The sequence below is a fragment of the Theropithecus gelada genome, chromosome 16, assembly GCF_003255815.1.
Source record: "Theropithecus gelada isolate Dixy chromosome 16, Tgel_1.0, whole genome shotgun sequence".
Taxonomy (NCBI): domain Eukaryota; kingdom Metazoa; phylum Chordata; class Mammalia; order Primates; family Cercopithecidae; genus Theropithecus; species Theropithecus gelada.
This window is the reverse complement of record NC_037684.1, coordinates 68,363,585-68,383,051: the sequence shown is the minus strand read 5'-3', so window position 1 is coordinate 68,383,051 and position 19,467 is coordinate 68,363,585. Positions and strand designations below refer to the sequence as shown.

The 19,467-nt window shown below is 37.5% G+C and overlaps 1 protein-coding gene and 1 non-coding gene across 3 annotated transcripts in view; one reads left to right on the top strand and one right to left on the bottom strand.

Annotated features, from left to right (window-relative positions):
- MAP2K4 (mitogen-activated protein kinase kinase 4) overlaps positions 1-19,467 on the bottom strand; it is a 121,169-nt gene that overhangs the window by 88,217 nt on the left and 13,485 nt on the right. The window lies entirely within an intron of this gene.
- LOC112610482 lies at positions 17,209-17,348 on the top strand. Its single transcript, XR_003116379.1, has one exon. It is a non-coding gene; the product is annotated as a U11 spliceosomal RNA (small nuclear RNA).

Below are 19,467 nucleotides of genomic sequence, written 5' to 3'. Positions count from 1 at the left end.
ACATATACTTCTATACAATACATAGGGTTAAAATTTTACATAAACTTATCAATCCAAGTACCTCAAAATAATCAGTTTACTTTCTATTGCAGATTTTTTCTATACATAGATACAGACATGTATTTTTTCACTACAACTGAAATCAGACCATGAAACTACTTTGTAAAATGCTTTATTCACTGACATTTCTTTCTGTATCAGTAAGTCTTACAGAATCATTTCTTTAGGACTTATAAGGATACTTTGTAACAGAATTGAATTTTTTAAGCATTTGCAGCATATCTTGGTTTCACATTCACCTTAGGGACACTTTTTCCTGCACTCACTCTCTAGAGTTTATTATACAGTTAACTAACTACTTAAAAAACATCTCTGCAATTCAAACACTTTCTGACCTCAGTGGATGAGGATTTACTAGAGGGTTCAAAATGTAAACGTGAGATCTGAAAATCTGACAGAGCCACACTGGATGGAGAAGATGGCAAAGAGACAAGAGCACAGAGCGCCTTGCCACGGCTCCTAGATGAGCTTTCAAAGATGAGCCTCCTTTCTACCAGATCATGTGAATTCCCGTGAAGACCAGACACATCCATTTGCAGAAATAAGGAGAGTACACTATGACTTTTCCACATAATGTAGAGGAAGGACATTCAAACAACATGTGCAAAGGGTACGCTGGGAAAAACAGCAGATATGACTGTATTTAAAAAAAAAAAAAAAACCCTCAGTATATTACCAAAAAAAACAAAACTAAAAAAATTAAACCTTGGGAAAATTCTGACAATACAAAAATAAGTAGCTCTAAATTATACAAAGACATCATACAAACCAAGAAAAACAGAAAAAAAGTGATAAGAATATGAGCAGTAAAGACAAATTAAGAGAAAAAATATAAAAAGGTACTAACACCAAAAAAATTTTAAGCTTTTGTTCATGTGAAAATGGCAAAGTTTGAAGATTTTATATTATATATACATAATGATAACATGATGATCAGAATGGCTAGGCAAAATAATCACTATTAAGATATATTGCTGGTAGAAAAACTTTCTGTGAGAGGTTCAGCAATACACAACAAAAGGTATTTTTGGTAAATATGCTGTTTTACTTCTTGAAAACTTTTCTTTAGAAAATATTTAAATACAGAGGATTACTCCCAGGTCTTGAAACCAAATGGAATTTGCCCTGGGTAATACTCAGTTTTACCCATGCCTGATTTAAATGATTTTGGTAAAGGGATTCAGGATTTTTGAGCTGATAATATTTAGGTGAGATTTACATTTGAGTTAATACTGTAACGAGTCAAAATTTTGGAGGCGCTGGGGTAGGGTGAATGTATTTTGCGCATGGGAAGGATATGAATATTTGGGGCCCGGAAAGCAGACTGTAGTGGGCTGAATGGTGGTCCCCAAAGATACTAAGTCCCTAATCTCTGGAACCTGAACCTGTGAATTACCTTAATGTGGCAAATTGTTTACAGAAAAGATTAAGTTAAGGAACTTTGCTATTATAATTTGAAGAAACTCAATCTTTACAAACTCCTCAAATCAAAAACTGAGCATATGTCATGTAGTTTGTGTTTGAAACCATCTGGCACATCATCCATTATCTCCATGTGAGAAAAACGAAAATAAGACTCAGACAAAATGCAAGACAAGGACAGAACAAAGAACTATTGTGAAAACTATTGAAAGAAAAACAAAAATTGGTCCTTTCTTCAAAAGCGCAATTTGACAGAATAGTAGCTAACCTTACCAGATAAACAATAAAATATATTACAACAATTAAAACTTCAGCTGTTTTCTTGAACATAAATATTTATACTGAATACACAGAGATTCTTTTTCAGCATTGCATTCACATTTAAATAAAAACTAAATTGAAAGCTTTAAAGGCCATTAACTTCATAAATGTACACCATGATTAACAGAATGTGATTTAAGTTACATAAATTAGATTTAAACACATTCTGCACTTCAGAGACATCTGCAATTATCTTGAAAAAGTCCAAATTTATATTCTGATCATTTACTAACAAAATACACTAAATAATTCTGCAAGTTTTGAAGGCTTTCCAAGCAAAGATCACTCAGAGCCTAAAACAAGTGCCAAGGAGACTGGCACATGATCCAGCTACACCGCTGGGTCTCATCTGTGTACCCCAACTCTTCAAATACTAGTCAGTTTAAGATAAACTTCTAAGGCAGTTTTGAGGAGGAAAAGGAAGGCCCCAAAATGTCAACCGATGGTGAGATTCAAGGAAAGTAGAAAAATAGCTTTTACAATACTCAGGAGAAGCTATTTCTGGCTATCTGGAGGCATCTTCTCTCCCGCTCACTTTCTCTAAGTACCAGAGCCTCTACTGGGGCGGGGTCCTTCTCTCCTTTACTTCAAGGATCCCTCAAAAAAATCAAACTGAAAGGCAATCTGTCACCATGTATTCAGATACTTTTAATGACAAAAAATTACAAGCAAAAAGGACATTAATATGAATTTTTTTTTCAAAAACCTGAAACAACTTTCACAGGGAGAAAGGAGGGAAGTGATACTATAAAGGACCTGTGAAGATTTTTAGATGCTAACAAAGATTGAAATATCTGTACAACAGGGTTTAAAATAACTGATCAAAAACATTATGAATTTGTGATTATAATAACCCCTTTGGTGGGACTGTCATAAATCAATTTCTAACCAGTCAATACAGATAAACATCGTCCCTTTGACAATAGCAGGAAAGAAATGAGGCATCAAACATCCTAAGATATCTATACAGAAGGGGTTTCCTGCGAAGGATTCTCTGTATACCTTAAACCTTAGATCTGTGCCTGATACAGAAAACACTTTCAAATGTTTATTGATTTGGGAATAAAGTTGACATGGACAGCCTCAGACAACTTAAGTCTATATGATTATTGGCTGGAGTAAATCTTTGTTGTTTGCAAACAAGGATCCTGACTTAGGAAAACAGTACCTGTCCTCATCACACTTCCAAAGCACTGTTCTACCCCTCAAAGCAATACTGCCTACCTTTTTTCATGCCATGGCTTGTTTGGAAAATAAGAACATTTGTTCAACATGCTGGGAAAATTAGAACTGCAGCTGGCCCAGAGGCTGGCCTAGGCATTGAGCAGTCCTGTCCCCACTCAGTCACTTCAAGGCTGAAGGGAACAATCTGTCAGAATCATCCTTGAAATTCTGGTTTCAAAACTCTGCCTTAAGAGAACAGCCAGCACCATTCAAACAAGCTTTCCACAGCATCTGCACACAGTGTCTTCCTCAAACTTCTCATGAGAAAAGCACTCCCAAACACGGAATCATCAAGAATATTAAGAACTGTAATCCTGAAGAAAGGGATTTGGTCAAGTGTATCCACACTCACTGAGGCCTAGGAATATCCTTTGTCTAACTGTGAGCAACTCACTGACTCACAGAATATTGAAGTTGGAGAGAAGACACTTTCCAGGTTTACTTAGCTTTAAAAACAAGATGATAAAGAGCCCTAAACATTCTCCCTCCACCAACTTCTCAAGCAATACAACCCTTTTTAACATCGCTTTCCACAACCAGCTAAGCTGAGCATACTTTGGTTCGATCTTGGCCAAAAACCCCAACGGGGCAGTTGAGAGTTCACTACTCAATACAAAATCTATGGAATCTCTGCAATCTAGGTTACCAAAAGCATCTTTCCTTTACCTTTTACAGAACAGCAAAAGGTGTCAGCTCCTTTACTAACAATCAGCATTATTTAGTTTCCAAAAACATCAGTCTGTCCCTCAGGGAGAAACACTGTTTACACTCACCTTACCATCCTCTCTCATCCTCAAGTCTGTTTCTATCAAACTGTAAACAATTTTCTGCTTTAAAATTTTAACTACCTTGATTTATCTTTGAACTCTGCAAATCACCTATAACGGTACCTCAGACAAAATAGCAGTTCAACAAATATTTATTAAATTACAAATATTAGTAGATTGTTTTTCTTATCAACATTTCACTGCTCCCCCATCCCCCATCTAATGGGCTTGCTTTGTTTCATTATATCATAGGAAAGCAAGATTCTGTTACCTGTATGGTCAGAATCAGAGAACTAGAATCACTCGAATCCTCCCGCCCAGCCTGTAAGAATGGAGACCATCTCTACAACATTTTAGCCAATTTGCATATCTTCAACACCACTGATATCACCATATTCGAGAGCCCTTGTTTAACATCTGTTGTAGTAATAGCAAAGTACTTTATTGTTCATGGTAATGAAGATCACTGACGGACCTACAATAGCTGCCTCTAGAGTATAGCTTTTTAGATGCAGTGATGAGTTCACTGTGGGTTATTTGGTAGATTGTCACAAAAATAACCACCAAGGAATCACAGCTCCCTGAGTCCATACCCATCTGCAAAGGGACCTTGCTCCTCCTTACATAAACAGGTAAAGTCTATTTCTCTACCTTTTGAATCTGGGCTGGCCCTGGGGCTTGATGTAACCACAATATTATAGCAGAAGGAATACTGTATGACTTCCAAATCTAAGCCCTTTATGAGGCCTTGCAGCTTCCACTTTCACCCTCCTGGAAAGCTACCCTGAGTTTAAATGTGAAGCAGCTCAGTCTATTCTCTTTGATGAAAGACCATGTGGAACAAAAGGCCCAGCAGTCCCAGTCATCCTAACAGACCTACTAAATACATATAAGCAAGCTCAGGAGAGACAGAACCAGCACTCAACTAATGAAAAGAATCATAAAAATTAAATAGTTGCTCTTTTAAGCCAACTACTCACATGCGAAAGGAGCCAGGAAGGAATAATCAAAAAGCAATCTGAATCAATCCCTTTTAGGGAACACCCACTGATACCACAGGATATTCCCTCGAACCAACCACACCAAAAAGAGGAAACTGGAACTGCAGTGCACAAGTCATTCACAGAATACCTTTAAGAATATTGGTATTTGACCTGCAAGTATTCAGAATATCACATCGCAGAGAGGGGAGCTGTCATTTAAATTCTCATTTCTTCCTTGGCTCTCTCTGTCACTATCTCATTTTCAAAACAGAAAGATTACCTGGAATAATTTTTTAATTATCTGTAATCACTGGTTGTGAAATGAGTAACACACAATTCCAACTGTGCAACTTTAGAGTCAAACAATTTCAGAAATGAAGAAATAAAGTGGTAGAAAAAAACTTACTTTCATTTCTCTTTTCTCCCTAAATTACTACGGTAATGAGAGACCTAACATTTCATAAGCTCAAAAGAAAAAGACATGTTAGGTCAGGCGCGGTGGCTCATGCCTGTAGTCCCAGCACTTTGGGAGGCTGAGGCGGGTGGATCACCTGAGCTCAGGAGTTCAAGACCAGCCAGGTCAACATGGTGAAACCCCATCTCTACTAAAAATACAAAAATTAGCTGGGAGCGGTGGCAGATGCCTGTAATCCCAGCTACTCGGGAGGCTGAGGCAGTAGTAATCACTTGAACCCAGGAGGCGGAGGTTGCAGAGAGCCCAGATTGTGCCATCGCATTCCAGCCTGGGTGACAAGAGTGAAACTGCATCTAAATAAATAAATAAATAAATAGAAAGAAAGAAAGAAAAAGAGATGTTACACTCGCAATATCAGGTATTCCATATATCCACATATTAAGTGAGTTGCTATCAGCTAATATTATATTGCCCCTATCTCCCTGCCGGCAACCCTTGATACCTAAGAGTGAGCAATTACTAAAACACTCATAAAATCTCACTCAGAACTTTGAACTCTCATCTTTAAAGCACTGTTACGCATCCACACAGCTAAGCATTTTGGAAACTAGATGGTTCTGAGTTTATTTAAGAAATCAAGTAAATATCCCCACAGCAACTTTCAGCACATTTTACAGTTTTGTGTGTAAAATGGATTTTTAGAAAGCCCAATATAATACTTTACACAACAACAAGTACAGAAATACCACAATTACAAACAAGTTACTATGCCAGGCAGTGGAGGTGAACAATAGATAAGGCAGCTGACCCCTCCACGAAGACTGTTTCGTTGGGCATTCTGCCAAAAAATTAAAAAGCCATGTGAGGCCAGACATGGTGACTCACACCTATAATCCCAGCATTTTGGGAGGCCAAAGCAAAAGGATTGTTTGAGCCCATGAGTTCAAAAGCAGCCTGGGCAATATAGTGAGATCCTATCACAAAACAAAAAAAAAAAGGAAAAGAAATGTAGTACAAGGAGGTTAAAGGGTAGGAATAGGGAAGAAAGTTCTTTTGCTAGATGTCAAATGATCACCACTGAAAATACTAGTAACACTGAAACACTAATAAAAATAAAAACAGGAATATTTCTGTGGTCTAGTAAACTACACATCTGTGAAACCAGGATAAAAACAATTCCCTACTTGGCAGTACTGTTGTGATAAGGATCAATATACCTTAAATATGCTACAACAGTTGGCAAACAGTAGACATGAAAAGTAGAAACTACTATGATATTAGTTATAAGTACATATTAAAACCTAATTGAGAAATTATTAGAGAAGAAAACTGGAAAATGTTTGATAGCGTTTAAACCAACAAAATATATTAGCAACAAAGAATTCAGCTTTCTTTGTAGATTTGTTTAAAACCACTTTCCCATAAAAATCCTATTCCTATCCTAAACCAGGATCCTTCCTAATTGTACTAAATTAGAAACCAGAAAAAGCCATATAGACTAGCAGTGCCAATCGCCCTAGTTTTGAAGCTCAACTCTGCTACTTACTAGCTATATAATATCTCTTGGGCAAATGACTTCACCTCTCTGCCTCAGTGCCATACCTGCCAAATGGGATACCCAGAGGGGCACTGTGAGGAGTAAAGACATTACCATGCGTAACAGAGTCAGTTAGGTATCAATTCCAGCTTTATTATCAATTATGATAGTTGTCTACATTTATGATGGCCAAGTCCTAAACTAGGGTAAAAGTAGATTACTAACAGCCATGCTGCCTAAATATTAAACATTTTCCTCATCTGACAGGCTGGGGCCTCAGAGGCTCTGCTGCCAAGGAAAAAAACAAAGTAATTCACCCTCAGCATTTCCGGCCTCTGGCAAAAGATTCATAGTCCTTTTCTTGAGTAGAAAAAAAACATTTAACCCAGAATACCAAGGATTATGTTATTCCTCTATCAGTTCCTGAAAGGGTACTGCTTTGACAACAAAAGGCTTAACAGCTCCTATCAGATTCTTAGAACACTAGACAAAGGCAAAAGCAGCATTCTACTTGTAGAATACCTCTTACTATGGAGTCCTTGTTTGGTTAACAAAAGTCTTCAGGGAGAGTTTGAAGGCTTAAAAGCCTGAACTCACTTTCAAGCTGTTCATCTAACAAGGAAAAAAAAAATTTAACTCATTTCAGTTATAATAAAATCAGGGGTTTATGAAGCTTCATGGAATGAAGCTCCCAAAACACCCTATATTCCTTTTAAACCTATTAACAGAAACTCACAACTGATTCATCCATTCTCTGATTCAGCTAACCACCAACGCCATTGATTATAACAGTCCCTCTCTGATCTCCGTTATTTCACATCAGTTAAGCACAGTGCCATCACTACGGGATTCTACAGCCAGCCACACCTTTGAGCTATCACTTAAAGCCAGTAACAGCATCGCTTTCTATCAGACTCTGAGCCAGATGTCTACTACCAACAAGCAAATATATAATTCCACACGCTAAACTGAAAATCTCTCTGGCCAAGTCATGATTAGTACAACCCCATAAAAATTACCCAGGGAGCCACTAATCCAAGAAGGCCCTACTGTAGTTTAAATTGCTGCTAAATTTAACAACATTTTAATCACCAACAAAATATAAAAAGCTTATCCAAAATAACCCCTAAACCCCAACTCCATGTTCCAATGATTTTGCAGGTAGACTTCATGGGAACCTAAGAGTTGGAATTCCACAATTACACAACCACTCTGAGAAGGTTCCAAACGGATACCCACAAGGAGGCAGCCAGTTATCTCCACCTTTGGTTCAAGGGAGAAGAGAATGTATTAATAGTTCTCTGAATCCTTAATTTGTCCCTAGCTCATTTAAAGAGTTCTCTTATACCATCATCCTTCACAGTCCTTAATAAGAACAGCCTAATCTGCTATATACCCGCACTGATTCCATTCACATAGAAGCACTACTGCTATACATGTGCTGAGAGTTCTAGCCAGGAAGAGGAAACATTTGTAGCATATCAAGAGTCAGTAAAGGTACTCAGCATTTTATCCAGGTGCTCAGACCATTTTTAAATCCATGGGATGCCTAAAACTCTGGCAAATCCAAAGGGCATTTGTGTTTTTTAAGCCTCGAACTTGTGAATATATCAACAGAAATCCCATGAAGACAAGTGAGACACAAACCCAAACTGATCAACCCCAACAAAATTTTCTATGTACAGCAGTCAACAGTGGTCTCTTACTTCGTAATACACAGGCCACTTTGATAACCTCTGTCTCCTAATCAAACTCAATATTCTAACTAAGCTCCTCATGAGCACCCCAGTTTCAAGTTACTGTTTCACAATGTACCAAGAACAAGATACTCGGATTTCTGGAAAACCATCCACATAACTGATGCTTATTTTTTTGGTAGCGATCTTACTAATGGAACAAGGAATATAATATGCAAACTTATGAAAGCTATGCCAAGAAAAGTCATAAGGCTTGTTCTGGTTTCCATCTAAATCCCAGAGCCCACAAAGTGGCTTCTAGTCTGACCTCACTGTACAGACAGAGGCACATATCAGATACTCTTTGAAGAACAGCTTGCTTCAACCCTAGCAAGGAACCAAGTGCCCACAGGTCTCACATCACATTTATTTTTCCTGCTTGGTAAATGCCACAACAGCCTATCACCACTCTATTTTAACGACTTTTCACCACCCGTAAGTGAAATAAAAACATTAACCATATTTTATAACTATAACGTCAACATTTTTCCAATCAGTGCTTCCAAACCTTTTTTATATGTGCATATGAAAAAAAAAATGTGTACAACACAATGAAAGAAATATAAGGCTGTTCTTGACTCAAGGACAAAGACACAGAGCTCTAGTGAGTGGCCACAGGGCTAAGGGGATCCATATTTCAGCTGACAGGTAAGTACTCACAACAGCACACAAATTGAGGAGCTACCAAATGTGGTATTGAGAAATACATATTTTTGGTTTTGTCCCCATTTCCTGACACACAACTGCTTAAATTCTTGGAATTTCCAAGGTGATGTATTTTTTGGATGCTAATGAGTTGACTGATGACTGGCAGCACCTAGCAGCTTCAGAAAGATCAGCAAATTAATTAACCCCAAAGGAGGGTTATGGGAACCCTAACTGGGAGCTGGACGGTCAGAAGTTCTGAAGGCCCAGATTTAACAACTGGTATCTGAAGTGGGGGCAGTCTTGCGGGACTGAGCCCTCAACCTGTGGGATCTGACACTATCTCCAGGTAAACAGTGTGAGAATTGAACTGGAGGACACCCAGCTGGTATCTGCTGCAGAAGTGATTGCGTATTTGCTGGTGGGGAAAAATCCCCCACATTTGGTCACAAAGTCTTCTATGTTGATTGTTGTTGTATGGTGTGAAAGCAGAGGAAAAAAGTTTGAGTTTTTTCCTTACATCAAAACAATCAGATGAGTTCTCCTTCTTGGCAAGTTTATAATATTGTAAGTAATAATGTTATTAACTATACAAGAAAGTCAGACTGGTCATAAGTCTAAGTAATTAACTCTTCTGCACTTCAATTCTATATGAATTTCATTAGCAAGCAGATTAGAATAAAGAAAGCTATAAGATGAAGACAACTTCCTAGCGTAAGTACCCATTTGCTCCAAGGAAACAAAACATGTTCATCCTTTTCACAACACAAAAACCAGCCATCCAGTAGACAACACACTAATGGGTTACCACTCTTTTTCCCAGATAGATTCAAAGCTGTGGGCCAATTGTGTGCAAGGCAGTTTTGCTACAGAGGTACCTGTAGTATAATGAAAAATATAATTGTATTTTGCCTTTGTCTCAGGTTTGGGGCACAGAGATTCTAAAACCCTTAGAATTTCCTGAGTGACACAGGAGTGTCTTTTGTTACCAAAAATGTGGCCCTTTCAGCCATACCCGAGTTTGTGCAAGTGTCTGGTAACTCTCCCAAGGCCCCTATATAACTTCTGGATAGGGGCTGGTCACCAGAAAAAAACAACCGAGTGAGTAGCCTGTTAAAACTTTCAGCTGCCACGCCCCCATACACACATCCCCAGGAAGGAGAAAAGGACTAGAGACTGAGTTCAATCACCAATGGCCAATGATACAATCAATCATGCCTACCTAATAAAACCTCCATAAAAACCCCTAACAATAGGGTTTGGGGAGCTTCCAGATTGGTAGATGAATCAAGGACAGTGTGCCCACAAAGGTCACAGAACCTCTGTGCTACTTCCCTGTCCCCTCACTCCCAATACCTTGACCTATACAAGGTCCTATCTCTTCCATTTGGCTCTTCAAACCTTTATAATAAGCCAGTAACAGTAATAAAGTTCTTTCCTGAGTTCTGTAAGACATTCTAGCAAATTATCAAACTTGATGGGGGGTGTGGTCAAGTTTGATAATGGGAATCCCCAAATCTGTAGTCATCCAAGCAGGAGTATGAGTATCCTGAACACCCCATTTGTGACTAGCCTCCTAAGTGAGGATAATCTCGAAGCACTGAGTCCTTTAACTTGTGAGATCTGATGCTAACTCCAGGTAAATAGTGCCAGAAATGAATTCAATTGTTGGATACATGATTGTTGTCAGAGAACTGGAGAATTGCTTGGTGTCAGAAACACCCCAAGGTGTCAATACTGAAAATATAAAATAAAAATTTCCTTATTTCCATTAATATTGGTAATTGGTTTTTATAACTATCCAAATACATAAACAAGCCTAAAAACAAGTAAAACAAATTCCAAGTGAATTAGAGATAAAGTGGCAAGACACGGTTTATATTTTTCTCCATCATATATCGATAGTTGATTTACAAACTGATGTGAAAATATTATCAAGGATTATCAAGCCAGATGTCCTTCAAATACCTAGCAGACTCCTGACTTCAAGAACATCCTCTAAAAGCAAAGAAAGAGCACGTATGTCCACATCCTCCTCGCTCAGGAAAGTTAGAGAGTCTACCTTCCTTCCTTTCGACTCCACAGAGAATCACAGTTGTTTGTTTGTTTGTTTTCTGACAGAAGGTCTCACTCTGTTGCCCAGGCTGGAGTGCAGCGGCATGATCATGTCTCACTGCAGCTTTCATCTCTCGAACTTAAGTGACACTCCCACCGCAGCCTCCTGGGTAGCTGGGATTACAGGCCACCATGCCTAGCTAATCTTTGTATTTTTTGTAGAGAAGAGGTTTCACCATGTTGCCCAGGTTCAGTGAATTTTTTATTCCAAGCTGACTTCTCTCCACCCTCCAGGACACGCCTGACTACCTTGTCCAACTGACCATTACTTTATCCTCAAAGCAAACAATTCATACCACTACTTTACCTGTAATAACTGTTTTTCACCATGACATGTCCTTAGGAATCCAGAAAGGCAAAAGAATAATTAAGTCATATACATAATTTTGTTCATATTTTAATTTAATTAAGACCATTTAGAGAGGCTTCGAATAACCTGTTACCACTACATGGCACTTTTTTTTTTTTTTTTGAGACAGAGTTTCGTTGTTGTTGCCCAGGCTGGAGTGTAATGGCACAATCTCAGCTCACTGCAACCTCCACCTCCTGGGTTCAAGTAATTCTCCTGCCTCAGCCTCCCAAGTAGCTGGGACTATCAGTGCCCGCCACCACACCCAGCTAATTTTTGTATTTTTAGTAGAGACGGGGTTTCGCCATGTTGGCCAGGCTGCTCTCAAACTCCTGACCTGAGGTGATCCATCCGCCTCAGCATCCCAAAGTGCTAAGATTACAGGCATGAGCCACCATGCCCAGCCTCCATCTGCGTGACTTCCGACCATTGGAAATCTGATAGAACATTCTAATGAGTCCGACAACTCAGTTCTTCTCGTAACAGCACCTGTCATTTAACAGGAACTCAAATATTTCTTCAATAAATAAGGAATCGAAGCTCAAATGTTTGATTTAACATCTTGAGGACAAACAGTTTCACTAAGAGACACAATAGGGTGTTTTATCCGTATTTCCTGATGGGTCCAATCTGTTGTTTCTTTTTTTTCCTCATTAATCAAAATATGTATAACTGGATGTTATGCAGGTTCTCTGAAAAAGTTACCAGAAGCTTTTAGTAGAAAAATGCTAACAATAGAACTTTATGACACAAAAATTAGTCAGACATCTTCTGGCTTTGAAAAAGATATGTGGCATTTTTAACTGCCATGAGTCATAAGACATGTGGCGATCTTTTGTATACTCCACCAACTTTCCATTTCAGTGCTGCATTACACTATATAATCATTTTTAAGAAATGTTAGGTAACAATTCACAGTCAAATTTAAATCAAGATCCAACTATGTCACTACAAAAGCAAATAACAGAGGTAGAAAATGAGCAGGCATCTTCCACACAAAGGTAATACTGTAATAATCAGCAATGTCATGCTCCTCTTCCCATCCGAATGGCTTCTTTTGACCCTCATTAAGTAACTCCCAATTTCAAAAACATTAACATGTGAATGACACTTTTATTTCCTAGTGGATACAATAAAAAACTATTTGCTGCCCATAAATGTATTCTACAAATTGAAAGTTTTAAAAGGCTGGACTAAATTAAGAATAATCAAGAGCATGAATGGAATTCAAAGAAGATATGTTGCATTCTATCTACTTCATGTGTATATAGTACATGAGAGAATCTCGACTGAAATGTTTCTAATTTGTTCCTTACAAAGACCCAAAAAGAAAATCAAAAGAGCAAATTAGTTGTAGAACATTATGAGAGCGACTTTAATAGTTTAGTTGAAGTTACATGAAGGAACAGGAGTAGGAAAAAAGGAAAGCTGGTTAAGAAAGTATTACCGCTAAAGGGTGAATGACACCACTGGACAACAATATACTGGTCATTAAAAGGTAATTACTAATTAAAACACAAGTAGGTCATCAGATTTTTATTATTCAATCTTGGATGAGAAATCCTATCCTCTTCTAATCCTCACAAAACTGACTTCTGATGACTCAATCTGATTCCCAAGGATTGGGAAGGCAATGCCCTGAAGGGTCTGAGCATTCTAAGCACTGAACACAAATTTTAAAAGCTGGACTCTGATGTGGGATTGATCTTCATTTGGCGGGACTAGTCTTGCCTAACCACTGGCTCCTCAACTTCACCAGAGAACATCTTATTACTTGACATGTCTTTTGATTGTCTGCAAAGATTAATGAGCCCTAATGAATGGGTCAACTCATGTTCCAGGGTATAAAGGACAGGTCTCCAGTATTCATTCTATCCAAATACAGAGCATCCCAATACATACTTGTATATCATATGTGTGCATATAAATATACTTTCATATCCTTCACTACTGGCACAGTTAAGTCAGAGATGATCAAGGCTTAACTACAATTTGCTTTCAGTGGTATGCCCTAAACACAATTTTATCTTTTTTTGGCTGGATACAACTACTATCTGCAAAGCCCACAAATGTCTGAAAATGACAGTTAACCTATTCCTAAGAAAATAATTAATGTAGACAAGGTTAATGGGCCAAAACTACCAGAAGAAAGGCTGACGGAGAACTTTACACTATATGGATCACACTGGCAGCACCTAAGCCCACTGGTTTATCTTAACAAGAGCTCCAACAAGAAATCATATGCCTCCTGATGTGATACAACAGGAAGCACACAGCACCACCTATGAAGTAAGTGTTCTTGCCAAAAATCTGACCAAGTTTCTGTAACTACCAATTAAAGGTAAATAACAGGGCATGAAGGAACATGTTAAACACTAAAAGGATGCAATCAGCCAAATTTGAAATGTATAAAATGCTACAAAAATTTTTTTCAATGAATAAATGGTAAGGAAAAGAGAGAAGAGGGAAATACCATAGACTTAAAGAAACTCAAGAGACATATCAACCCAACACAATGTGTGCACAGACCTTGCTGAGGTCTCAACTAGAACAAATTAACTGTAAATAAAGCAGTAACAAAGTTTTTGGGGAAATGTGAACATTCAGTAACTATCTAGTAATATTGTTTTGTTCATTTAAGATAATTGTATCAAGGTTATGTACTTAAGAGTCCTTATCACTTAGAACACATGTAACACATTTATATGGATAAAATAATGATAATCAGAATTTGCTTTAAAGTATTTCAGTAGAGATAGCTGGAGGGAGGAAGAATAAGATTGGTTATACGTTGGTAATTGTTGATGCTATATAATGGGTACATGGGCGTTCATTATACTACTCTATTTTTGTATATGTTTGAAATTTTCTACTATTACAAGTTTTCAAAAATTAAATGTTTTTTCTTCTAACCCTGCCAAAAAGAAAGTGGGGTGAGGATGCATAAAAATTTTGCTAGAAGTGTCAGTTTGTCCTTACGACAGTCTGTACGCAGTGTGTCCTCACAGAGTTCACGGCTGTGCCACCTTGTCCACTAACTTCACAGGTCTCCTTCCTACTAATCTTCTTCAGCTGTACCCAGGCACATTAGTCATTTGAGAATCCTGGAGCAATTTATTCCTTTTATCTCTCTAGGCCAGCAGAGTTTTAGGTTTTCGCCAAACATTTTTTCCCTAGTGGCAGATCCGGTGTTCCTAACTTCATAGCAACACAAATCTTTCTACTTTAATGTTCAGTAAGGCTTACTGGATAACCTTAATAAGCCTCATAAACGGCTGACCAAGATATAAATGGTAGGTCCAGATCTCATAACCTAGTGCAAATGAAGACTCCTCAAAAGCCGTTTGATTTAGAAAATCATTCCTGTAAGCGCCAACTGCTTTCAAGAATTAGTAAAACACTAAGGTTTACAACGTGTAAACTGTGACCAGACAAAGGTCATACAGTTCTGCCCCTTATTAGCTGTAAGACTTTGGAAATTTTATTTAACCTCTCTGTGCTTCAGTTTCCTCATCTATACTAACTATGATACCTATTTCATAAGGTTGTCATGAGAATTAAAGGAGTTAACATAAAGTGCTTAGAGCAGGGTTTGACACACATTCAGAGTTATTATTTCTACCACACAGCCCCTATACATGCTCAATCTCTCAAAGAACATACACTTCTTCAGAGCAGGCTCTAGATTTAATTTATCTTTAAGGATCCCAGTGCTTCCTATCATTGGTAATATCTTTATCCATCTATTGAAGACATATACAGATACAGATTTGTTAACTATTACATTTGTGCCTCTCTTTCCTTATCCTTAAAAAAGCTTCTCTAAAAGGGAGTGAATATGTTCGTATGCACTTGATTTTCCTTTCTGATTAATGTTCATTTGGCATTTCTACCTAGAGAAAATAAACAACAAGATGAAGTCACAAGTTTTTCTTAGTGCATCTTATTAACTGGACATTTTTGCCTAGATTCGGAACTCATAAAACCATGTAGTGGTAATCCAAATATTTACTACACCTTATCTGAAAACCATCACCCTAAATGTATGAGCTAAATTGAAAACCACTTTAACTGGATTCAGTTGGGAATACTCTCTGGAAACTTTCCATATGATTTCTACTCTGTATCTGTTCAATTCTGAAAGTTTTGTCAACATCCCTTTGTTGCTAGTAGTAAAGTTCAAGTGGCATATAAATGAAAACTTTCTGCAATGTGGGAAAGTCACTATTTAATTATCAAAAATGTCACACATTAAGCATCCCCAAATTATTTTAAGGTGCAATAGCTGTTAGAAACCTTCCTTCTCCTAGCAACAAAAAGCATTTTCAGGACAAATTCAAGTTCCCACCATTTCCAAGGTCAAAGACAACTAAGCAACATTCCCTTTAGAATAGTATAAGGTATAAGCATAAAGTATGAGAGGAATAGGTGAATCCTGACTCTGGAATGTATCACTTCTACAGTTCCTGGGCTTTAACTAGTATAAAAACTTTTTTTTCCAAGCAGATGGACTTCCCATTGACAATTTATCATGGTCCCCACAACATATAGTAATGAATATTAGATGTTAGTCTGGCTTATGGCTAATCCTACAAAAGTCTCATTTTTCAACTAACTTCATTATCTATATATATATAAACTTATATAAACGGTATAAACCTCCAAGAGCAGTAAATGACATTTTGTTTCTTAGGATTGCTAACAAATTCAGTTGAATTTAATAATTTCCAAATAATATAATTTTTGTCACTGGCTGCAGATTTTTGCTACATAAAATGAGGAATTAGAAAATTAACCAGCTGAATTTTGTAAGTTCTTAGTTTTAAATGCAGAAAAACTTAACCTTCCCTCCACTCCTTACTTTTCCTGTCTTCCTCTATTCCACTCCAATAAAGTCAAAACATCATCATTTACAGACACTTCTTAACGGGTCAGTAAACTTCGTATCTTTCCCAAATTTCTTGGAAGATTCACAAAACATCCTTCTTCCTCTTTATGGTTTCCTTTTTATTATTACCAATTTAAGAAACAATTAGGGATACTTTTAAATCAGTCTCCAGGATGCCTCCTTTTTTTCCTCCAAATATACTGATGTGCAGTGCCACCAAAACCCACCACCACCTGTACTCTAATTTCAATTCGTAGCATCCAGAACAATAGCTCTGGAGCATCTAATCTTCTAAATAAACATCCTGTTGCTATGCAAACACTTCCAAGTTAAACAATTTTTTAAAAGCACAAAGTTTTTAAGGCCACCAAAAATGTAAAAGACAAAGCTACAGAAACTTAACGCTACCCAAAATACTTGGAGCTCCAGAACTCTTCAGCCATGAACTGATAATATACTACAGTTAAAAAAAAAAAAAAAAAGGGTAGGGGGGAGGATGGTGATAGATAAAGAGCTAAAAGTACCTTTGGGTGAAAAATAAATTATTAAAAGAGTATTTGCCAAACACCTAGCTACTATCACTCTGATTAGCACACAATTCGGTTAGGCATTTTCTGGGGAAAATCCCTATGCCCAAGGATCCTTAATGAGTCACGATTCTCATCTGAAAAAAAAAAATTAGAATGTTGACAACACTAAGGTAAATTCAATTCACAAAAGCACTTCTCAAAAACTATGTTTCTAAAAAAGGGGGCTTCTGTCATGAGTGGCACACGTTGGGCAACTCAGTTGCTCTTCACGAGGAATCAACATCAGGAGGTTTTGGAAGAACGATTTTTTGGTAGTTGGGTAGCTTGTGAAAAAAAATGTTTTCAGGCAAATCCTCATCCCTCCTCAAAAAAAAAAAAAATGAAAAACTGGTTTTATAAAGCAAGTAAGTCATATTCTAAACAACTGTGTTCACAGGTTAGCTCATTAAAGTCAGTGAGATATGGTCATAAACATGTACAAAAACATTATCTTCAAATAACTGATAAATTTATCAACCTTCTAAGACAGGACCTCTACACTTATAATTCTACATTTACAAATGGAAAAATATTTTTTTCTCTAAAGTATTCTTACATTCAGACTTCAGAAAAATTCAATGATCCAACAATATTAAAGAAAACATGACACTATGGTCTTAAATAAATATAACTTGAAGTTCATTTTATCTAAAATAAACATGTATTTCGAAAATAAACTGAAGAGTAGATAAATGCATAAACCATAATCTATAAAAGGAAGACTTTGAGGAGCAGAGTGAATTTTTATTGAATTTCTATAGAAATCTGTTTCCCAAATTAAATATGTAATCTCTATTTGTGCATGTAAATGCATACACACACAACTCCAATAAAACTCCACTGACTCGTAACAGGCAACTGTAGTAAAGGGATTAAAAGAGAGTGATGTAGCAATATAAAGAGCAAAAACTACGTGAAGTCAAACAATGAAAAAAATTAATCCTTCAGAGCTTCCATTAGTCATCAGAATCATCTTACAATAAATCTTTTTTATTTGTGATAGATTTGAGCATTTGAAGAAGCCAGTACTCAAGACTTATCAGACTTGAATATCTAATTTTGTGCTTTTTGCCCCATACCTTCCTACAACTACTGTATGACATATAGTTCTTTTTAATAAATTAAACATAAGTTTATCTGACAATTCTGAAATATCCTTAGAATAAAAGTGGAGATTCCAGAAATACAGTGTGCCCAACAGTGGAGAAATCAGTCCTTTGATGATTTCAAGTCTTCATTTTCATTTGTATTTTCTTTTTTTGAGATGGAGTTATTTATTTATTTTGAGACAGAGTTTCGCTTTTGTTGATCAGGATGGAGTGCCATGGCACGATCTCAGTTCATTGCAACCTCTGCCTCCCAGGTTCAAGCGATTCTCCTGCCTCAGACTCCCAAGTAGCTGGGATTACAGGTATGTGTCACCTCGCCCAGCTAATTTTGTATTTTTAGTAGAGGCGGGGTTTCTCCATGTTGGTCAGGCTGGTCTTGAACTCCCAACCTTAGGTGATCTGCCTGCTGTGGCCTCCCAAAGTGCTGGGATTACAGGCATGAGCCACTGTGCCCAGCCCAAGCCCAATTTTAAAGAAATGAGTGACCACTTTTACTCATTTTAATGTCCGTATTCCAGAGCAAACCAGCAGATTGTCTGCAAAAATTACCGATTTGCACTTCTAATTTTTAAGTCATGCAAATCACAGGGCCAGATTTAGAAGTGTTAATATATGTAAGCAACTGAGAACTTATACTAAAATATAGATACTGATAGTACAAAAACACACACTGTCAACTTAGGGCTGGCCATCTCTATCAAGTCTCCAGCTCCCCTCCCTGATGTGTGCACTCCCATTCCCTGAGTCTTTCACTGAGGTCTGAGCCAGCACAGACACATCTGCTTAACTCCAAAGTAGGGTAGGCCCATTGCTGGATCCCTAAGACATGCTGTTCAATCAAGAAAGCAGTTATCATAAGACTCTCAGCACTCTTTATGCTCATTCTCTCTCATGAGATAACAGCAGGATCAAAGGTGCCCAGGACAGATCCACTCCTGCACCATCCTCACCCTGGTTCCAGCTAAAAATCAATTAGTATGTAACATCAGGGGTTGAACCCTTATGTAATCAATGAAGGATCAACTCTAGTCCACTACACTATGAGCTTGCTAAGGCCAGGGGCCTATTCCTGTACTGTATTCATTTCTGTACCAAGAATCTCGCTTACTGTATGGTTTCTAGGTGTCCAATATGTGATTCGTGAATGAATGTATATAAGTAACTGTGTTGAATCCCAAAAGCTGGAAAATAAAGAGGAGCCTTCCAACGGGAAGAGGCAGAAATAAAAAGAGAGATGTGAAAAGCGAGGAGAAAGCAGCCACAGTATAAAGAGACGGTGAAGGCAATCAAGGTGAATAATCAAAGTGGGAATACATATGCCCCTCCA